The 24571-nt window shown below is 43.4% G+C and overlaps 1 protein-coding gene across 17 annotated transcripts in view; it reads right to left on the reverse strand.

Moving 5' to 3' along the window:
- baz2ba (bromodomain adjacent to zinc finger domain, 2Ba) overlaps positions 1 to 19273 on the reverse strand; it is a 66231-nt gene extending 46958 nt beyond the window's left edge. For 16 of the 17 annotated variants that reach the window (XM_054607513.1, XM_054607591.1, XM_054607582.1 and 13 more), the window contains exons 1-2: positions 18804 to 19273; positions 6387 to 6429 (exon numbers count right to left, since the gene is read on the reverse strand). The gene's annotated coding sequence lies outside the window, so the exon portion shown is untranslated. The remainder of the gene's footprint in view (positions 1 to 6386; positions 6430 to 18803) is intronic. The other variant, XM_054607566.1, reaches the window with a different exon arrangement.
- Positions 19274 to 24571: the final 5298 nt, after the last annotated feature.

A 24571-nucleotide genomic window follows, 5' to 3' on the forward strand; every position in this document is an offset into this window, starting at 1 on the left:
TGTGTGTGTGTGTGTGGGGGGGGGGGGGATGTCTCTCTGACGCTCTTGAGCTGCCATTTTTCTTCCCTGACAAAGACTCCATCTGCCACAGAGCCATTTGCTGCCTCCCGAGTCGGCAGAGCATTCCGCACGCCGTGTTCACCTTGATGTCACCTCTACACAGCTCACGCCTTGCTGACGCTGTACACACACACACACACACACACACACACACACACACACACACACACACACACACACACACACACACACACACACAACACACATCTCTTTTCCTCTCGTACACACACAGGGGTGTATATGCTCTCCCACTCACAAACAAACACACACTTTCAGTCTCTGTCATACATACTACACTCTCTCTCACATACACACAGACACACATATTAAGTGTGTCTGTGTGTCTAGGCAGCGGCCCTCCCTCTCCTCTGCATGGCTGATATCACTGTGCAACCATCAGCGCTGTGCATTGTGGGAGTGTCTGTTGGGGCAGAGAGACGCGACAGGGGCTGAGGGATTCACACGCCTCTGAAAGACAGCCAGAGGGAGAGAGGGAGGAGGGAGGGGAGGGAGGCAGGGAAAGAGCGAGAGATACGGAGGGGGCCGGTAACTGGAAATGAGAGATGGCATTTTAAAGAGGAAGCTGAATTTCACCTGCAATTACCGTAGCTCCGGGGCACATGGCTCGGTTAAGAGACATTTCATTCCAGAGCCACCGCGCATAGCTGCCGCACTGAGCCCTGAGAGGCGCATAAAGAAAGGAAGGAGAGAAGAAATAGAGCGGTGGAGAACTCTCCCCTGCCCAAGATGGCCCTCAGCAGATGCAGCGATGAAAGAGAGAAGGCAGCCGGGGATGTAACTGGTAAACGAAACCTAGTTGGAAAAGCTAGAGGAGGGGAAGGGAAAAGGAAACAAGGACAGCTAAAGAGGCAGGGGAGAGAAAAAAATTGGTATCTCATTCAGGAGGCCCCAATTCGGCCATCTGCACACCAGACAAGACAGCTGAACTGGGCCTCAGAGAGCACACACAACACACACACACACACACACACACACACACACACACACACACACACACACACACACACACACACACACACACACACACACACACACACACACACACACACACACACACACACACAAACGGAACAAAGAGCAACTAAAATCCTATAAACACTCACACTTTCACAGTTAAGTACAGGGAAGGCTGGATGTGTTCAATGATTAATATCATTCTTAGTATTCGTTTTTCTCTTTCGATGAACCCTTGCTCTTCCTCTCTCTCTCTCTTCCTCTCTCTCTCTCTCTCTCTCTCAGAACTCCAAATGAAGCCGTAATGGTTTCCCCGAGGCTCAATGTCCTGGCTAGTTTCACCAGGCAGACTGCTGTGTTTCATAGGAGAAGTGTGACTGCACAAATACAGTAATGAGTCCTCACTGGGAGCTGGGGGGGGGGGGGGGGCTCCTGGCACTGCTAATGGCTCCTCTGGACTGCAGCTGTATCCAGGTTACAACCTCGGCCTGGCCGACGGGCCCCGGGACACGCAGGCCCAGTAGGGACAGACGATTCCCAGCCACAGGCGTACACATTGTAGACAGAAAAACCAGGTCCATAGCAGGCGATGTGTTTAGTTTGTGGGGTTATTTTTTTTAAATAGGGGAGGAGGAAAGAAGATCTGGGGAAGAGGTTGTGTGTGTGTGTGTGTGTGTGGGGGGGGGGGCAGGAAACTGTGGAGGATGTCAAGAGACAAGGGGCCATGATGGAAACAGAGACCATGGAATCAAGACAGTTGAAGAGAATGTGGTTTGGCCATAAATGCAGCAGATAGACCCAATAAACCTGGAGGCTCTCATAGGGCAACAGCTGGCGTTGGGTGAGAGCAACATGTTTGTGTGCGAGAGAGAGAGAGGGAGAGAGGGAGAGAGAGAGTGTGTGTGGTCTGCTAAAAAAAAGTCATATTAACAAACTTGGTTTCTGCTTTAACAGATTTAAGTAAAATGAGTGAAATCTGCGGAGACACACGATCATAACATGTAAAATGTCGGTGCATAGAAGCATGTTTTAACATTTAAACCCCTTAAACCATGTGACGGATTCATTATGACACACTTATATTGTCTTTCCAGGCATCAATCGACCCAACGGAACTTTATTTTTCACGCCCATCAAACATTTTGTCTTTGATGAAAATGCCCAGCAATAAAAACTGATAAAGAGTGAGGTTGGTAGGTATGTGCACGATAGCAAAGGCTTGACCATGTATTGTTTTCAAAAACCTGACAGACAAACAGGCATTAGAGCCGAGTCGGAGGAGGAGGAGCTCAAATTGCAATCCAGTTTGTGTGGGGCTAAAAGGTTTGTGATGTATGGGGGTTTAAAGGCCCACTCCTTATGTTTCAAAATTTACTGGCATGCAATTATGTTGCATTATGACACCCAAAACTCAGCATTGTGTGTCCAACATCTCCCTCGCTGCTACAACAAACACATTAACGTCACACGCACACGCACACACACACACACACACACACACACACACACACACACACACACACACACACAGAGAGAGACCCGCTTCCATTGTTGCCCTCTCTGGGAAAGCTCACAGCTTGGGTTCTTTAGCTCCTGTTTTGTCTGACCCTCCATTCAAAATGGCCCCCTCACGACCGCGCACATTATCGTCGGGGCAGGCAGCCCCTGAGTGGACTGAGGCTCCCCGGGTGCGAGCAGTGATTCATGGCACAAGGGTCTGTAAAAAGAGCAGCCTCGCCCCACGCCGCAGCCCTTCACAGGAGACAAGGAGAGGAGAGGCTGTTTGGCAACAGGGGTGAATGAAAAGTCTGGCTAGAGGACTGAACCCTGTTGAGACAGGGGGGACGGTCAGTGTCTTCTTGTGAGTGTGTGGGAGAGAGAGAGAGAGAGAGAGAAAGCGGGAGTGAGAGAGACAGACTTGAATGGGGTAAGCCCGAACTAATGCTGGGAGTGTGTCTGCTGAATCTACAACACTCCCTGTCCCGAGGACAAATCTTGCAGCAGCTTTTTAAACAATCTTAGCTCCGAGGCAAGTGCAAAGTACTAAATGTTTAGGCGTTATCTCTAACACTTCCCCAATCTAACAGAGCACAAGTTTAAAGGGCACTGGGAGAAAGAAGAAAAAAAAAAGACACCGCGAGAAACAAAGAGGGCTCATGAATAAGAGCTGAAAAATGATAGTAGGTGCTGGGATTGATGAAACCCTATTCAGCTCTTGTGACATGCAGCGAGACACACAAATTCTTTCCCCTCAGGCTAGAAGGTGTAATTTCCCCTTCCACTGTCACAGGAGCTTTGTAAAAAATTATCTGTAGCTCCATGACTGACTGCCTCCAAGTCATTCGTATTGTACAACATGTATGCACAAATCTATCCATCCATCTATCTATCTATCTATCTATCTATCTATCTATCTATCTATCTATCTATCTATCTATCTATCTATCTATCTATCTATCTATCTATCTATCTATCTATCTATCTATCTATCTATCTATCTATCTATCTATCTATCTATCTATCTATCTATCTATCTATCTATCTATCTATCTATCTATCTATCTATCTATCTATCTATCTATCTATCTATCTATCTATCTATCTATCTATCTATTAGTCTCTCTAGCTATCTATCTATCTATCTATCTATTAGTCTCTCTATCTATCTATCTATCTATCTATCTATTAGTCTATCTATCTATCTATCTATCTATCTATTAGTCTCTCTATCTATCTATCTATCTATCTATCTATCTATTAGTCTCTCTATCTATCTATCTATCTATTAGTCTCTCTATCTATCTATCTATCTATCTATCTATCTATCTATTAGTCTATCTATCTATCTATCTATCTATCTATCTATCTATCTATCTATCTATCTATCTATCTATCTATCTATCTATCTATCTATCTATCTATCTATCTATCTATCTATCTGTCTGTCTGTCTATCCTTGCAGATCAAGACACTCAGAATAGAAACCCTGGCATGCTGCTCCGTTGTAACACACGGTGGGATGCGGATGGAAATGCTGGCCCCACAGGACACACACGCACACACACACGCACACACACACGTACACACACACGTACACACACGCACACACACACACACACGTACACACACACGCACACACATAAAAAGCGGACTGCTGTGGGGCTGACGCAAGACTATCTCTGTCTCACGTGTCTCTCCCCTACGGCCGCCCGCTGCTCCTGACCTTCGAGATGTTTTTCTCTCTCCTTCTCCCTCTCCCTTTATTCCTCTCTATTTCACACTCACACAACACACACCGTCACTCGCTCACACACTCACGCACACACACGCAGGCACTCCTTCCCCCCCCCCCCTTTTTTTCCTGCACACCTCCCGGCCACTCCGTACTTTGTCATTAAAAGGCATTGCATTTCAAGCTTGGATCAAGCAGATGGGGCTGCGTAAGCAGTGCTGCTCCTTCACGCAGCACCTTGGCTTAAGTACAGATAGTCCACATGCATTACGGCACCGCACTCTGTCTCTACATGCACACAAACACACGTATATGTGAAACACACGCACAGCCTTTCCTGGAACCGGAGTGTCAGCCCGGTCATGGATTCATGCGGGTGCTGTGTGGCTCAGTTGTGTAACGCCGAGCTGATGCAGTTGAAAGACACGCTCTGCACAAGGAGAACGCTAAACAGCAGACAAAGGTATCATGTCGAAGCACATGAAGCGCCCTGGCTTGTCAATTCATACCCTGATATATTTATTAGTCCTTTTCTGGAGACCAATGGTTTCATGCCTTCTAGTGGCAAAACACTGACAAATACGCTCACACAAAGTTCAATGGGTTCATAATACACACACCACACCACACACACACACACACACACACACACACACACACACACACACACACACACACAAACACACACACACACACAAACACACACACGTGAATGTAATATAATTATATCTCCATGTCATTAGACACAATTCTCTTTCTTTCATTTTTTTCTCCCAACATTTGCATATTCCTTTGGGTGTTTGAGTTGAGCAGCTCTTTCCCTTTTTCCCTTCTCTTGTCTTCCGAGCAACAAATGTCAGCTAATTACACCATAGCTGTTTGGATGGGCTCCATCTTTCCCCCGTGCTCCGCTGTGCTCGTTCTCTATGGGGCTGCAGGAAAAAGTCATGCGGCCAAGACACCAGTTGGGAACAGCCAGCGGTGGGGGTTGATCTACAAGACTACAAGCCCCCCACCCACCCGACCCACCTCCCTAGAAATTGATTCCCCAAGAGAGGGCTCATCAATACTTATCACAAATGATACAACCGGCTTGCGCCAACCTGCGGGGGGGATATGATATCATTCGCAGCCAGAGATGAGGCAGTAACGGTTAGATAGAATCAGGTCTAGTAACATACAAGGCTAAAGAGCCACTCACGGGCCAAACATGTATTTATCTGAGCTCAGCATTCAGTAAAAACGCTTTATAAAAGATCCCATTTGATCTGGTGACACACACTTGCAGGCACAAGGCCATCAAGTAAGGCAGGAGAGAAAAAGTGCAAGTCATTGTCTGTTCGTGGAACAACAAACTGCCACCTTGGTGTGTGTGTGTGTGTGTGTGTGTGTGTGTGTGTGTGTGTGTGTGTGTGTGTGTGTGTGTGTGTGTGTGTGTGTGTGTGTGTGTGTGTTTGTGTGTGTGAACTGAAGCCTGGAGGACGCAGCCGCGCCCCTGAGTGCTGCTAGCGCTCACACAGAGACAGAGTGAGGAAGCAGAGTGAAGAATATAAAGACAGAAAAGGACAGAGGGTGGAGGGGATTCACGCTGAACATCGCAACAGCTAAACACAATCCGAGATCCCAACCTAGAAGCACTGTGGGGCACAGCTAACAACCATTTACATTCAGCGCTGGCTCCGAACAGAGAGCAAAGCCGAAGGATGTTTATTAGTTTCAGACAAATATTCTGATTAGAATGGGAGAAATCTAATTAATTGCTTGATTCACTGAATGAACCCCGAATTTGTAATGCAATCATAACAACTGCTTTTCAAGGGGCTCTTGTTAAATTTAATTGGGGGAGAAAAAAAACATCCTCTTTCACTGAATGAATGAAAATCAAATTAGGCCTGAAACTGAAGGAGTCTGCAAGTTTGTTCTGGCGTGCCATAGAAACAAAAACACACACACACACACACACAAACACACACACACTGTAAAAGCAGAAGTGTGTGACAATATATATTTTTTAAAAAGTCACGCACCAACTATTTGGTTTCCTGCAGAATACATACACCAGGGGCACCAGAGTGAAAAAGAGGAGACATGAATACTGTTAAGTGTAGTGTGTACTCACTGTAAGAGATGTCTTCAGCTCTTTGACATAACTGCTGTAACACCTGGAGAAAAAAAGCAGAAACAAGAGATCAGTGTGGTTCAGGTTAAAAATACAGGCTGGCTGAATGAAATGTGTTTCCAGCGTGCTTCTATTTATATGATAATAAAGCTGTTAGGTTATATGCAGCATTGCGATAATGCTGGAAGTTGTTTCTTTTTCCTTTTGAGAGCCTGGTAAGAGGATGAAGCCCTCTGAAACTACCTGAATATCAAACTCACAGCTACACAGCTTAGCATTGGTGGTTTCAGACACATCAAACAAAAAGTGCAGTGATGTCTGAAACACAGCTGTGGCGGCACACGCAAACACAGACGCAGACACACAAAGATATTCACACGCACAAAAAAAGTCTCTTTCTCCCCGAGCCCTTTCTTGCAAAACCTGTTCGTTAGAAATGGATCTCGACACTGGAGCTTTGAGTGTGAGGATATTTTCCCAAAACACAAGACAGTTCTTGCAGAGAACCAAGCCTTACCGGTGTTCTCACGCCCATCTCTCATGCATTGTCTCTGAGGCCCTCCTGTGCTCTTACAGCCAGAGCCTAATCTGAACAGCTCACCATAACAGACACCACCCTGCTATGTATATTAGGCTGCGGCAAGCAAACACACGCAGGTTTTACTGCTTTTATTTATGACAGCATACTCGTTTTCATTCAATCTCAACTAGGTCCGGGCTGATTTAGAACTGTGGAGAAGAGTTTCTCTGCTACAATGTCAGCTGTGTCAGCATATTTCGATGGTATCAAAAAAGCAGACGGTAACATACAAACGTCTCCTCGTACACACGCACGCCGACATGGGGAAGCAGGCTCTGGTAGACATTTCCAGACGCAGGGGCACACTCAACACACAAACAGTGTTATAGCATGTGTGGGTAGCTATCTAACAAGGTTTTGTTGACAGTAAACACATCCATCTGGTCACAGGCAACAGAATCAAGTCTGCTGGGCACTTCATCAGCACGGATGTGGTCAACTATTGCAATTATTACATTTTTATTTCAGCGACCAAGTCTCGCACGCAGTGCTTTACTTACTGCTTCATATTTATTTTTAGTAGTTCCTGTAAATGTTTGAATGACTCCCGTTGTAGGTGAATGGATATATTGAGGTTCATTCTGTCGTTCTAGATGCCCTTTAACAGTCATGTTAAAGTCTGAGGCCCATAATGCAAAGCACATCTGTCGTTGCAGCTCAATTTATCATTCAGAAATCACCCGGACTGAAGGTGTTGATAATTATAGCAGTGATCGAACTGCAAGCGTTCCCTTCATTATCTACACTCTTACACAGACAAACTGACAAACACACACACACACACACACACACACACACACACACACACACACACACACACACACACACACACAAACACACGTATGCACAGACTACAGACACACACAGATACTTTGATAACTCATCGCAGTGATAATGATAACAGAGAGCCAGGTAGGCTGAATTCATCTTCAGCTTTTTCATAAAAGCCTATTAGTGGATGATTAAAGGATCTCTGCTCATAGGGCCTCAGCACAGAAAATGATTTGCCAGCCACGAGGCAGGTGAATTACACTGGATAAGAAAGCCAGTGCTGTCTGCCATCATTTGCCTGACTGAGAACCAGGCTGTTAGTCTATTAACCTCTTTTTACTGTAAGATCTTGGCAGTTTTACATCAATGGCAGATGGATAAAATATCACAAAACACACATTTCTGTGTGCTTGTAGCCTTCTTCAACTGCACTGTCCTCATAAATCATGTCAGCGTGATATTTGTGGGCTGCAGCTAACGATTGTTTTCACTTTCAATTAAGAAAGATTCTTTTTCAATTAGTCATTTGGCATGTAAAATATCAAAACGTTGTAAGAATATGCCTTTTAAAACCCAAGTTGACATCATCAAATTGCTTGTTTTGTCTGACAGAAAATCCAAAACCCCTTGATATTAAGTTTACTACCATTTAAGACAAAAAAAGAAAATCCTAACAACTCTTATTCGCTCAAGCAGAAAGAAGATTTACCTAAGGATTCAATAAATGGGAGAGAATACACAATTTCACGTTAGAAAAAGCTACTTGTTACTGCCTATAACAAACAAAGTGTTACAACAAATTACTGCCAGAAGTCATGTTAGTGAACTTATTACTTTCTGAGTAACAATAAAAATGTCATTTGTTATTATAGCCATCATTACTTAGTAATTTCCATCTAATTAACTTGAGAGGCAAAAAACAAACAAACAGAAAAATAGGAACTCTCTGCAAAGTTATAATTACCTGCATTTACACTCCAGGCATGCCAGGCATAGACGGTACTCGACAGAACTGTTATGACGTCTGTCTTAATTGTCTTGTTTGGATTCTCTAATCTGACATAAGCCCCCTTGCCCTCAGCCACACAGATGTTGACTATACTTAAGAATTCATACAGCGGCTCTCCGGCATTTGCACAGGGTTAAATAGAAGGGTCCCACTTTTGTAACAAGAGAAAGAAAGAGAAGAAGAAAACATGATCAGTCACCAATGTTGCACGTGAGCCTCCTTTACCAAAAACATCTTTTGGTGTTTGAGCAAAGAAAACAAGTGTACTCTGAACATACACACATTGAGATTGGCCCTAAAAATCCATTGCTTTTTAATATTTGATGCCTTGTTAGAGGAGCGACACTGGTGAGGTGTTTGTCTCTGTTGTCTCTGTTGATCTCTGGCACACCGGGCCCTGTGGGAGTTGAGCTATTGAGACTTGGCCGCAGACATTTTCCTGAAGCCCCCAGAACAAAACAGGCAAGTCTTGACAGTCTGTCCGCCACCGAGTCGTCACACAATCAGTTGCAGGAAACCAATCCCTAAATAGCAGTGATTCATCTCTTCATCACACACAATGCCAGTACACAGCGCACAAAGAAGCTCTCTCTTCCTCCCTCTCTCTCTCTCTCTCTCTCTCTCTCTCTCTCTCTGTCTTACCCTATCTTTCTCAACCCCCCTTCCCCCCCCAGTGTGGTCTCTCATGCTGCTTAAAAATAAGTGCTTCTCCCAGCTTTCTTTGCCCTGTGATTTACTGGCAGTGTTTAACTGCAGGGCAGCATCTTTTATTGTTACACGATCTGGTGCTGAAAGCTGACAAAATGGAATCTCTGTGCAACTACCTTTGTATGTGAGTAAGTGTATGTTCAGGGCGAAGTAGGGAGCGGGTGGAGGAATAAAGAACTTGTGTGAGAAACGTTTGTCTAAGTGCAATTCAAATCCTCCCAGCCTCCTGGTTCTGTGTGTGTGTGTGTGTGTTTGTCATTCCACTAAATGGTTTCTTCCTTGACTTGATGGAGCAAGTCCCATCTCAAGGGAACGGGTTACACCACACACACAAAGCAAAGCTCTTTGAGACTGGAGAAAAGCTCAGAACATTAGTGCAATCCATTTGTGAGAGGTAGAATATATATGTATATATATATATATATATGAAATACCAGGCAAGATTGTGTGCGTCTGTTTCTTTTTTCCTGTGTATGTAAGCATGTTTTGTGTTACCATGATAACTCTCCTCATAATGGCAGAGAGCCTGTTGCTGCATTAGCCAATCTACTTCCTTCCCTTGCTTTACTTTCGAGATAAATCCCATTCAGAAGTGCGGTCGCCCTGGCCTCTCTGGTGACTGTCCACAGTCGCACTTGGAACAACAACATCACTACAGTATGCGACCGGCTCATCACCAGTGGATAATCAGGCTGGCGCGGGCCCGCTCAACAGGTTCGGTGTATCGTTACAGCCTTGATGATCCGTCAAGATGACGTGTGAAGGTCAGAGCAGCCGTGACCAACACAGCTGTCACATCTCCTCCCAGCAACCTCTTGGCTAACTGGCCTTCCAAAACACTCAGCACAAAACATGGCCAAGTGGGGAGCACGGGGGCCAAGGCCAACAGAACATGCCTGTGACCCGCGCCGCGCTCGCATCATGACATGATTAAACCTCCATACAATAACACAAGATGTGGCGAAGAGGCCAGTCCGAGCTTTATCCGTGTAACGACAACTGCAATGATGAGGAAACTGCTGGCAAACACCGCCATGAAAAAGATGACGTCTATTAGTATTGGCTTTCAAGATTTTATTCAACACCCAATACGGCCGCAATTTGAAATGACTCCCAGCTCTGCTGGATGAGAGGAAAGTGCTACAGTGGATCTGTGTGGAGAGCAGATGTGAATCCACTTTGATTTCAATGCCTGTGTGTGTGTTTGAATGTGGGTGTGCGTGTGTGTGTGTGCGCGTGTGTGTGCAGCTTCTATTAAATGGATCTGCTGTCTCCTTGATCAAGGGAGTCAATAAAGGGCCAGTCCTGTCAAACCCTCAGGGGTAAATGTGTATGCGCACATGTGTGCCTGTGTGTGTGTGTATATATGTGTGTGTGTGTGTGTGTGTGTGTGTGTGTGTGTGTGTGTGTGTGTGTGTGTGTGTGTGTGTGTGTGTGTATTATGGTCAGAATTTGAAGTACTCTGACAGGTGAGTGATTGAGTGCTTTCATTTCCCTCCAGCGACAAGACATGCACACACACACACACACACACATACATAGTATACACACAGTGGAGGATGGAGAGAGCAAGAGAGAGAGAGAGAGTGGAGATGGAGAGAGAGAGAGAGAGAGAGAGAGAGAGAGAGAGAGAGAGAGAGAGAGAGAGAGCTGTTGTTTCCTAAAGGATGCTGCTCCTGCCTGCATGCTTAAATTAGCTCTAAATGTTTGGATTACACACGGGAGCTCTCGCAGAGGATTTAGCAGCCATAGCCTGGAGGACGTGTGGATGTTTCCATCTACATCCAAACACACAACACACACACACACACACACACACACACACACACGCACGCACACACACACACACACACAAAGTGTCCTCATACAGATCACAAACATATGTCACTCAATTATCACTCACTGTATGCTGTGAAGCCTTGACAACATAACATGAGTCGCATCTATCTGAGTCAGACAAAAGATGGCGAGATTTAAAGGCAACATGCCGCTCTAAACGGAGTAAACAGCAGCAACACATTATTTCATTCAGCAGGTTTTCGCTGTGGCGTGGTGTGGGGGGAAAGTGTTTCCACGATACACTTTTTTAAGAGTGCAGTGTTGGCTTCTGGGGGGGGGGGGGGGGGGGGGGGGGAGGATAGGATATGCTCGCTGACATAGAGACAGGGAGAGAAAGGAGGAGAGAAAGAGAAGGGGAATGAGGGAGGTCAGCGCCCCCGGTCTCAGATAAAGGCCCTCTCCCTCCCTTCTGCCTCGGCTTTCCAAGCCCCTGCCAGGATCGAGAGGCGTCTCACGTTACAGCTGTCTCTCAGTGTCATCGTTCAGAGAAAGAGAGAGAGAGAAAGCACAAGCGCCAGAGAGCGAGAGACAGTCAAGAGGGCGAGAGAGACAGACAGACAGAGAGGGGGAGAGCGGGACAATGCCAAAGGCCGAGCGCGGCTAAGCTTTCATAACAGGACGAGAGAAAAACAACGACAGCAGCAGGTCCGACTGGGTGAGGAGGAAGCCTGTGCGGTTTTGGGGCGGACCGGTCGTGCTTTTTCAATAAGTAAAGTTAAATGCAACATCAATTTTCCCTTCAATGTGGGGGAGCGTTCTCGAAAAAAAAAATCGCTGCAATGTGCTTTGACCTTTTCAATACAAATTATTTCAAAATGTAGTGTGAACGGGGCTAGTCAGATCATTTCCTCTACACCCTTCTGGGACTAACAGAACACTTAGAAGAGAGGAGAGGGGGAGAGGAGAAGAGAGGAGGGGGAATAAATGTTTCAATACCTTGTTTTGTGTCCAGAGAGAACAGAGAGAGCGCAAACACACCACACTCAGAGAAAGACATTATGATGGCTGTAAGACTGCGTGCTGTGGGGCTTCTGTGGATTAGACATCGTTGAGTCGCCTCTCTACACATGAGTATCCATTTTTAACGTCAAAATGCTAAAAGCAGCAGCTTGGTCCCAAGTCCAGTAATGACTAATCCAATGACTGCTAGCTTTTTCAGCCTGGCGCTGCTAACGAGGTGAGGCCATGTAGGTCAGCACAAGTTAAATTTAGATTGAATGCTTATTTCTTTTCTGTTGCTTTTTTCTTTTTCTTTCTGGAGATAAATAAAGGATGCCTATGAATTCCGGATAAAATCTTCATGAAGCAAAAAGTGTGCTGTCAATGCAGATTTTCACTCCAAAACGGTAGCGCTTACACAGCCGACACAGCGAGTGTGGTTTTACATAAAACATTGTTCTGAGCGAAAATACACGTATAGCTACTGCACCGCTCAAAAAAAAACTGCTCCCCTATTTGTTTTTCTCCTCCATCCTTGTCATTTCTCATGGCGCTCCGTAGGAGTTAAATATTTAAAATTCTGGCTTAGCTTGGAGCGTGCTTTGCCAGCGCAGCTAAAATAAAAAGCCTTTGTGGCAGGAGTGACCAGATTTTAAATGCTGAAGAAGATCAATAAATGGGGGCTGTCGGGGCGCAATCTCATACATTTGTGTGTGTATGTGTGTGTCCTGTCCCTATGCGTAAATGTTCTGACAGCAAGTGTGTGTGTGTGTGTAGATGTTTGTGTCTGTGACTATGTGCATCCTAACACCCACCAAGGCTCACAGCCCCCCCGCCTGCTACAAGCTATTCTATAGTATCATCAAGAACCCCACTGACCCAGGAGGCACACCAATAGAGAAACCAATATCATTCCCATTCCCACATCCCAAAGCATTTTTCCTATTTCTTTTCCATTCCCAGTATCCTTTTTTTCAGTGCAGCCAGCATGGGAGGATGGTGGAGAAAAGTGTAAATACAGGCCCATTGCTACAGATTGAGAGTGTCAAGGTGGGGTAAACATCAAATAGCTGGTTTTCCAGACCTTAAATTCCATAATCAAGTTCCTCTTGAAACTAGAAATGATGTGATCCTCGACGATATGGACAGGGGATGGGGGAAAAAGGGACAGAAAAACATTTTGTTTGGTTTTCTTAGGAAAATAAAATCCCTAATATCATGTTTATGCTGTTCCAATCCAGCCTATTTCAGCTAATGTTAACAGACCCTGAATGTCTCCGTTTCATGAAGCCAAAAAACACTCATGTTACTTCCTTTCAAGAGAAGAAATCCTTTCATAACGATGCCATGTTTTTTTTTTTTTGTTTCCTGTCGCTCTTAGTTTTTATGAAGCCCGCATTAAATGGATGCTTTCAGCTCACATAAAGTGATAACCTTCTTCTTTACCACATGATTATGTGATGGAGGCAAACAGCAAATTATGCACACTTGAATGCAAGCTGTTCTATGGCTCCGAAACACAAGAAGTACATCTGTATTTCTGCCCATCCGTGCTAATGTTAGAAAACAAAAACAACCTTGAAGTGGAAAAAATCATCAGGACCTTTTGAGACTTCATTAAAAGAAACTAGCCTGGACTTTCCATCTCTTTGGAGAGGGGAAAACCAACCTTTGCACCTCGCTGGTGGAAAAAAAAAAAAAAAAACAGGCATCCAAACGAGACAGAGCTAGCACAAACAACCTTGACTTTCATCAAGGAAATTCTCACATTGAATGATAAATAGAGGCCCAGGGGACGAGCGGCGAAGAAGCAGCTTATCGCCTTTCCCTCCCAAATTTGGCCGCTCTGTCTCCTGTCTCCTGAAAGTCAACGCGGGGTGACCCACTTGCACTTTACACTGTGTATTGTTTGGTAATTAATCCACCGTATGTAATCCACGCAGTAATGTACAGACAAACTAAAAAAAAACGGGTTTTGATTTGTTTAGTCTTAATTAACAGTTGAGATTGTTCAATTGTTACAACAGGGGGCTTATGTGCCCTATCTCATTAGTTTGGCTTTCAAAACACAGATGCATTTCTCATTACACAGACACTGGCAGACGTTTCTGCTCCAATCTAGCCAAAATATTTGAAGAGGCTCGCTTTAAAACAAGGTGGCCGTCACCGAGCCTGCACTTTAGACAATGATTTGTGTACCCTGATGATTATCGGGACATCCAGCAAACCTGTGGCGTTACCCAAAATAGCAGCGTAACATAAGGTTAGGTAGATCATCTGAGCGCTAACCAACTTTCCTGCTGAGAGGACATTAACCTGCGGGGCCATGTAAACACGTATCAATACGTGAGCTGCCTGCATGGGCCTGTAACGACACACAGCCACGGAACAGTGGGGCCAAGACAGACACGCAGCAGCGCCAATTTGATGTGGAACAATAAGAGGTATGATCAGTCTCATGCCTGGAAGCTTTCAGGGCGTTCGCTAAAATGTGGCTTCTTGCTCAAACGGACCATTAGCCCTCATAGGATTAATGTCTACTTGGAAAACTGAAAAATCTGTTTAAAGTCCTCACTTTCTTGGCGCATTATTTCATTTGTTGTCTTCTCCGTGTGTGTGTGTGTGTGTGTGTGTGTGTGTCTGTGAACATTTTTATATGAATGGCTGAATGATGGTCAGCGAGGGTATGAGGAATTATGATCAGGAGTATGTCTCACATTAGTTCTTGAATTGTTTGGTTAACACGGAGCAGACCTCTACTTCCTCTCTAAATTTCTCAGCTCTGTGTCAGCACTAGCATGCAGAGATTTGACAGGGCTCCCAGATGGCCATTATCATCAATAAACTGTTTGTTGGTCTAATTAATCTCTCTCTATATAGAACATACTGATAAAAATGGCATGGAATATTTAGGATAGTAGTTATACACATACTTTATATAGCAATGCCATAACAAAAGTAAAGTAAGCTTACATAAGTGAGGAAATCTTGTCACATAGAGAATGAAAGTACTGCGGTTCAGAGTTAAGTCAGTGATACGCTTCATTAGCAGCAAACTCACACTGTTAGGAATTTACAATATTGAAATATACTTTTTTTGCATAACTGAGCATTTCTGCGATTATTCTTGCCAATGCTGATACCAGTATGGGCACTTGTCAGTTTAAAGTAAACTGTTCTATAAGTGTGACAGATTAAAACTCTTCGAAAACCCTGCTTTATTAATTCATGTCCTATTTCAATAACACTAAAGGTTTCTGCTCCAAGGGGATCACCACACTTTTTGGTACGGCATTTACTTTGTTATTGCTTTTTTTTTTTTTTTTCCTGCAGCAGGTGAACCCTTAAGTGGTGACTGTCAGTAGGTCGCCACTAGTGAAAAGAAGTTTTGGTTGACGTAAACGATCAGATGGTGTTATTGATTTGTCTCATTTAACAGAAATAGCGTGTTATGACATAAAGTGCACACTCATAATACGCGTGTATTTGAGTGATGAATCAATCACATGCCTGATACGTTCATTTTGATATCACTCCCAGTGCAAAGTGATACTGCAACATACTGATGACTTGATAGATATGCACGCGTCTTGCACAGCTTATAAATCTCACTTCACTTAATTTACAAAAGAACACAAACTGTGGGTTTCCTACACGGAGAAAAAAAAAAAAAAAAGATAGCCCTATATTCAATAGTAAAGGATTATAGAGAATATAGCCATGTGTGCACATGGGATTGTCTTCTCAAAAGCTGTCCAAGTTCTGTCAGATTCAGCACCCCCAGACACAGAGCTCGTGAACCTAATTTCACCTAATCAGCTTAGTCAATAACAACCGTTTGCTGTGACTTTGGTAGACATGCAAATAGGGCTTAACTATGTCTATCCTTAATTCCTCAATGTTCAAGTCAAGCGGAAGTCCTCCTTTATCTCTTCAAAAACAACAGTTCCAATTTGAGAGAGAGAGAGAGAGAGAGAAAAAGAGATAGAGGATGAAACTCAAGCTTAGAGTTGATTTCTTTCTTTTTTTTCTTGGCCTGGCAAGAAGAGACATCTCTGATTTGAGTGTGCTTGAGGTAGCACAGTGTGCTTTCATTTCAAACCAACATGGCAAACAAACTCTGACAGATTTGTTCCCCTTTCTTCACTTTTGCTCTCTCTCTCTCTCTCTCTCTCTCTCTCTCTCTCTCAAATTATGGGAAAACACACTGCACAAATATATTAGCATGTCTTGTTGGTTTGACGCTGCAGCTCGAACACACACACACACACACACACACACACGTGAAGACACACATACTCAAACAAATCTGTACAAAATGAAACAACAGATAGTTATAATAGTGGTAGAAAAACTGCGAGACACTGTTCCGTTTCAATTCACTGATACCACTAATGGCTTCTTAGCAGCTCCATGAAATCAAGCAGCTGTCATGTCGATGCATCAGCAGCGAGAGGAGGGAGAGCCATCCCCATAAGGACAGAGGCACCGCGCCTTCATGTTTGGCTAAACATCTGCTCCTCTGCACTCCAGCTTTGCAGCAATAAACGGGCAAACAAAAGAGGTGGGAGGTGAAATGATCAGATTTTCCATTTCAAAGCATTTGTTCGGTTTGTTTTCTTTCCCCCTCATCCTCTTTCTTAAACTGCTTTATAGGACACGGGGGAGGAAAGTGGAATCAAGTTTTAACAGTGAGGGACGGAGCAAAATGCAGAAGCTAAAATGACACCTTTTTCTTTTTGTAAGATGGATGACAGAAATTAAACAAGGTCACCATTTTCCAAGAGTCTCCTGTCCAAACTGATGCGAATCAGTGTTTTAGCTCAGCCAGGGGTGATTAAAAACTGTGTCTGTGCGACGACGAGAGATGCATGTGCTCCTGTGCACGTCTTCAACATGTCAATCAGGGAATCTATCATTCACACATCTTTCAACTATCTGTAAACCACACAAGTACACCAATAAATGTTTCTTTAAAGGGCAATAAATACCTTTCTAATCACATAATTATTTCAAACAACTCTGCCATTCAGAGGATGTCTAATCACTTGTTATTTGGCAGTGACATCCAGTTACATTTCATTTTGACTGTTCTCCCCCTAATGGGATTCTTGGTAATTAATATCCTTCCTTCCTTCCTTCCTTCCTTTCCCTCCTCCTTTCCTTCGTGCATTCATTCATGTTTAGTTGCAAAGATAAACATATAAGGCAGCACAGAGTAAACTATCAAATCACATTTAACAACATGTTCGCTTATAAATAGCACACATGCTTTTGTTTAATTGAGGCTGTATCACCGTGTCCACCTGCCTTTCTCCCCCCCCACAAGAAACACAACCCTGACACATAACATTACGTCACTTTATATCTGCTTTTTTTCCTTTTTTTTTTTTAAAGCAAACGTCTCGACAAACAAACACAAACTGCCTTCAAATCATCGCAGACGATCTGTGAACTAAAAAACCACAAACGGGACGCGATCTTCCGTCTCGGGTTTTTTTTTTTTTTCTTTTTCTAACAAGTCTAAAACTTTTGGTAAAACTTGCGACCAAAACACACACACACACACACACAAAAAAAAAAAAAAAAAAAAAAAAAAAAATCCATTTCCTTTATAAAGTAGCCCGTGTGTTTGAGAGAGAGATAGTTAGGTGGTGTGTATGTGTGTGTATGTGTGTGTGTGGGGGGGGGAGAGGTAGGGGGTGCTTAGGGGACGAATTTAAAATAACCAAGATGGCGAGAGGCTTGTTGTTTTGGAAGGGGCAGAAAAAAATGGAGGATATTGTAATATACACAAAGGGATAAATTTCAACAACCCGGCCGAGCGGCTGCACGCCTCTCGGGTTGAGGAAGCGACGCCAGAGCGGCTCCACGCGGCAGCCTGCCCGGAGCACGAGACCGAGGCCAACGCGGAAAAGATGAAAAACTGACCCGCTGTGGGGAAAAGACAGGATTATTAAGAGATTACGTCCACGTTAACCCGAGCCAGGAGGGGGATATTTATGTATTTGTCGCTAATTGTTTTATTTTCGCGTCGAGGGGACTATTAAAGCTGGATGCGTTTTAACGCACCAGCGGCGGTCCGGTGCCTCTCTGACGCGGACATCCAAGCACATCAAACACAGGAAAACCAAACGCGACCAAGCACACGGTTGATACAACAAAAAAAAAAGAAAAAAGCATTAAACCCCCTTTTTTAAAAGAAAGAAAGAAAAAAAGTTTAATTCCTCCAACATTGTAACAAGTTATGAAATAGCCCGAGTGATCGAGAGAGGGAGAGAAGAAAAGGCAGCAGAGAGAGGGACACAAAGACGATTCCCACTATCAGGTCACCACTCAAGAGGAGGAAGGAGAGAGGAAAAACACCTCGTTTCTATATTAAAGAGAGAAAAGAAACTTCACACATTCGACTACCCAATACAATGTAACACCAGAAACCCGTCTATTAACGCGGTTCACACGGGAAGAAAAGAAAAAGACGCTGAGAAAGTGGAGCCGGAGCCGCTTCACGCAGCTCACCGCCCGGTGCCGCGGCGAGGGGAAAACAGCGTCCGAGAAATAAAACACTTACCTTGTTTTTAGTTTTCGACACTTTACTTATTTCCAACGTGGGCTTTTTTTTAGTTCAACTGTCACTTCGGTTCGGTCTTCTTCTCGACTCTTTTTTTTTTCACCCCCCTGGTCGGTTTTGGTTATGAAAGAGAGGTCGGGGGACGAATGATAAAGAAGGGAATTGGGCAGTAATTGAGTCTCGTGTGTGTGAGTGCGCCCGTGTGTGTGTGTGTGTGTGTGTGTTAGTTACTAACAGCAGATTGAAGGAGACTCTTCTCAAGGTTTATTCAGCTCCACTTCAAGGAAACCGACCTGACGTCAGCTCACTACTGCCACACAAAGAAAACTTATTATTTGTGCAGCGGCCGTCGTAGTGAGCGGCGGACACACTTTATATTGACCGTTATTACTTTAAATGCGACATTGTCATTAAGCAGCCGTACGCACACGGAACAGACGGGGATGTAGCGGTAACTTTGTTTGTCGTGTTGTTAGAGGCGTCTTAAAGCACACAAGACCTGTGGCGATTAGCCGCCACTAGTCTAAACAAATAACATAATGCATAGGCTGCATTAAAAACACAATGAAATAAAAATAAACGTGAATTTTGATGGGATTTCTCCTATGAAACACTCAACTTTAATACAACTTTGATCAGTTTGATTAAATATGTTTATGTTGATTATGGTTTGAATTTATGCCTTAAAAGATGGATTTACAATAATAATAAAAAAAATTTAAAAAAAGACCTCCATGCAGTATAGCCTTTTAATAAACACGTTATTGTGTTTTTCTTTCTGGATTTATTTGCAATTGTGTCATATGAATGAAGTTGCATTTATTATTAGTATAACCTGGCACCAGATGATATTTCCCATTTTTGCTTGTTTAATGACTTCATAAATGTATCTTCTGGATGGTTTGTATTAGAGAACCTGAAGGCTCAGCCAAGCGATGTTTGACTCAGGTGGACTCATTAGTGATCATATCAATTATTAAAGGATGATTTAAATATTATAATTCACAAATTAGCTACTTTATGTGTGGTAATTATTTGTTTTAATGTGTTCTATCTATCTATCTATCTATCTATCTATCTATCTATCTATCTATCTATCTATTTATCTAAGTTAAAGTCTCAATACTGAGTCTCTAAAATTCCTTGTGTGTCTGACTATTAACTGACCAAATGATGATCCCTCAGAAGACGATACATGATCAAACAAATACAAATGAGTTGCACACAGGCTCTAAATTAGAAGGCATTTGCCAAACAAAAAAAGAAATGGGACACATCTTCCTCGGGATAGGATCAATACATTGCCTTGCAAAGAAAGCCATCTGTGCCTATAATTGTGTGCTTTACCTCCTCTTCTGAACACACAATAAGCAACAGGCTGAAAGCAGGCCCTCTGACCCAGACTGGGTTTCCAGACGGGGGAAGATTATTTCATTCAACTGGAAAACAACAAGGGGGTGGGGTGGTGGGGAGTTCTTTTTTTTTTTTTTTTTTTTTTTTTTTTTTTGCAGATGGAGTGGGCAACTGTTCTTATATGCCCCACCCTGCTGAGGATGAGGATGGGTCACAGAGCCAGAGCCAACTGGTGTGTGTGTGTGTCTCTCTACACATCACCCCTGCTTGTATCCATTTCAACGCATGTTATACTGGATTAACAAACAGTTTGCTGTTAGTTTATAGGCACCTCATAAATCACACGCAAACAATGAACTCATTGTTAGCGCCCGTGATGGAGTGTTGGTTTACAGGCACATTCATATGAATGCTTCATAAACATTATGAATGACCATAAATGTTTGCTGTCTCTTTCTCTCCGCTTGTTATGTCACAGCCTCCCAAAAGTGTCACCCTGACGGTTTTGATGTCGCTGCAAGAATTGCAAAGATGTTACTCAGAAATCATTTTTATGTATAAAAAGAGAGGGGGGTCGGAGGTGTGGGGTCTGATAAAACATTCATGATCGCCTGAGTTTGGAGGATGGACACAGAACCCCTTATTCAGCTTGTGGTTTGCCGTTAAAGCCATTTTATAAGCTTGCTCTCCATGTTCTTTGGTCATTGATTTTCTCCTCTGCCCCTTTCCATTACCTGTTGAGATGGGGGGTTTTTGCTCTTCTTCAAACACACACACACACACACACACACACACACACACACACACACACACACACACACACACACACACACACACACTCACAATCCTCTCAATCTGTCTCTCTAGCCACTGGCACCCTGGTGTATTTCTCCATCTCCTCCGCCTCTTGTAGCAGGAATGACAGGCCATGAGGAATGACAGTGGCTCTGTTTGTCATACAGTAGCAGCAAGAAGCAAGGATTTTTTAATTGCATTGGAGAATCTTCATTAAAGAGAGCACATGGGGGCGGGGAAGGGGGAGAGGGCGACGTTGGGGGGGGGGCACTCTGAGCATCGTCATTAGGAGAAGGCACTAGCAGCATAGAAGGGTGGGCCCTCTTTGCATGCACACTGAGAATGCCTGCCGTACCTCGGTCATTTGTAACATAATAAGTGCCAGCACAATGACTGCAATGCGAGAAAGCACACCACAGGGAAGAGAAGGGGGAAGGGAGACAGCATGTCTGTCTAAAAGAGGGACTTTTTTTTGTCTTGATTAGAAAGTATAATGAGCCACTAAAGAAACAGGAGAAAGAAAAAAAAAAGATCTCTCCTGAGACTGATGGAAAACAAATTAATGTGGTGATTTGGATTTAATTATTATTTTTCTATTAGTCCGCCATGCAAAGACAGGGACAGCCGTCAGAAGCGAGTAGCTGTGCTTGCATTTATTGATTTTCGCCCAGACACATTCGGGGAATACAGATTCATCTGCTCTCCTCCCAACACAATCCGCTATGTGCGATTCCATTAACACAAGAAGCTTCCAGCAACTCTGAGATGTTTAATTTGAACACTATAAATGGAGCTTAAAATAGTGTTCACACGCAAGGAAAAGTGGCCTAAGGATGTCTTTTTTTTAATGCATTGAATTAGGCCTCACTTATTGTTATGTCCTCCATAATAACTATTAAATAAACACCCAATAAATTAAATTAAGACAATGCTCCGCTGTATAGAGAGAGTAAAGCGCTATTGTTCCCCTCTGCCGCCAACATCTTACGCCGCTATGATAGTTGAGTTTAATTTAATCTTTTGTTTTGGATTAATGTAAGAACCCAGCGACCGGACTGTGATTATTCTTCCCGTCCATGTGGTGTCTTCTCTTTGGCGCATCCTTTCAGTACATCAGTAGTCTTGAACACAATGCCTTGTGAGATGTAATGATTTGCAAAGTCAATGATTTGAACTGCCTGTGTGATTAAAGCACAAGGGACCAATTTGCGGCAGCTATATGCAGAATGTTGGTAATGGCGCTCATATTCTCTTGCTGATGCGAAATTCAGCAGTTATGCCAGATGAACGCTGTTATCGATTGGTATCCTACTATCCCCTTACTGAAAAAGGTTTGCAATAAATGTAATGGATTCAACAGTGTGGACCCAATAACAGATATTCTGAAAGATGAACTACACCTAATGGCATATAGGAATCCATGTGACAGTAAAATATGCATTAATCATTGACCTTTAACCCCACAGACACTACAGGAAGAAGGATCAGGGTTGTTACAAGTGTTTTTGCAACACAAATGATTATTAGCCATCCTAATGTCGGCATTATGAATGACTCACTTGTAAAAACATGGTAGGCTAATATTCAGTACATGCAAATGGGACAAACTCGATAAAAAGTGATTTGGAGGATCGACTAATAATGGTTCCTGACTAACAAACCCCTGCACAGTCGAAATGAGTGCACTCAGAGAGTGTTTATTGTGGTGGACGTAACCGAGCAGAACCCTCTGTTGCGTGATGTAATACACAGAAGGGAGAAATCATCGTAATGGCAGAGTAGTAGAGTGACTCATTCCTTGATGAGGTACATTCACACTGTCATTCAATGAGGAGATGCAGTCTGTGTGCACATGTTGTTAGTGTGTGAGCGACAGAGAGAGACACAGAGAGACAAGAGAGAGGGAGAGAGAGGGAGTGACAGAGCATCAGCATGTTCCTTTTCTGGGAATGAGGAGTCATTTGTGCCAGGAAAGTGGAGAAACAAGTCCCGGCCCTTACAGTGATGCATCTCTCCATGAAGAATTAGATCACAAATAAATGTCACCCCAACCCGAGTAAAGCCGAACGACCTTGGATGAAATAAAAACACATCTTTGCCCACGTCAGTGTGTACACACGACACACAAAATGTCAGCAGATTTTCCATTTGCTAAATCTTCGCCTAAGTGCAGGGGTTTAAGTGAAGGTAATCAACCTAGTATTTTCCTTCAAGTCCATGTGAATATCACCCGGGAGGAGCCCTGCTTTTAAATACAGTTAACTACAGTACCTGTGATTTATTCAACTTAAAATAAAGTGGCATGGAGTTTCGCTTATTCATAGGGTTAGTGCTGAATTAAAAAAAAGAAAGGAAAAGCAGAACAGGTGCAGAACAGGTGCACACACACACACACACACACACACACACACACACACACACACACACACACACACACACACACACTGATATAACTTTCATTCTGTGACTCTGATTTCTCTTTTTCTGTTTTTTTAGGCAGAGGAAGCTGAGGGGATTTTTCAAAAGGAAATGACTTTCACAGTTGAATTTCACACTTCAGTGCATTACTTTATCATAGTTTACATATTACTAACTTTGATTTGTGTCCACTGGACCTAGCACATGTGACAGTGGAGTGTACTTTGATAGGTAAGTGACCGTTGTAGTTTGTCTTTTATCGTTACTGAGGTGTTGCTGTTTTCCTCTCTTTCTTCTCTGACCCACATAGAAAGCGTGACATTAGTTATATGCTGTAGTGCAGTTGTAACACCAGTCAGTTTGTTTTATTTTTCTTGTTCTTCCAACAAAATTTGCATGGTCTAAACACACACACACTTCACTTGAATAATGCATGGTCATTACCTGGAAAATAAGAGATATGATTGTAATTCCATGGAGACCAGACGTACTATTTATTCACTCACTAGTGATTTGTAACGCAAAAGGTAAGCTACCTTTTATGGGATTCCACTGAAATGCTAATCCAGAGGCTCTCGGCACGTATTGACAGACATCATTGTTGGCCCTAATCAGTCATCAGAGATTTAAACAGTGCTCAGAATCAGCAGCCGGAGAGCTCTCTTGTTCTTTTCAAGCATTTACTTTGACAAGTTTGATTTGGCAGAGAGTTCCCTGAAAATTTGGATCAAAGCACACAGAATACAGTAAAATACACAGCAGTGTGTAGAAAGTGGAACTCGTAACTAATCTCAAATTAGCCATGCCTTGTGTAACATGACCAGAATTTTAGTGGGAACAGCGACTTTAAAGGGACAAACCAAACTCACGTGAGGGAGAATTTGGCCCTTTAATGAAGAGACATAAGCCCTAATTATGCAGCAGCACCAGACAACAACAAAAAGTAAAGCATTTGATATGCAAAGTCACTGATATATATATATACAGTTTTGGAGGTGAATTGTGTCTTGCACTTTCACCTTAAAGACCTGGAAATTCAGAATTGCACAAGTCATTTTGAAACTGCCAACAGGTTTTTCAATTTTTTTTCTAAGATTGTGAAATGGCTCAGTTCCTTCTCTGCTGTAGAAATCAACGAGTGTTCATGAAGAAACTTCTCTCATTTTCAGGGCATGTTCTATTGAAACCTAATTTAGTGAAAT

This window comes from Anoplopoma fimbria, chromosome 2 (assembly GCF_027596085.1).
Source record: "Anoplopoma fimbria isolate UVic2021 breed Golden Eagle Sablefish chromosome 2, Afim_UVic_2022, whole genome shotgun sequence".
Taxonomy (NCBI): Eukaryota; Metazoa; Chordata; class Actinopteri; order Perciformes; family Anoplopomatidae; genus Anoplopoma; species Anoplopoma fimbria.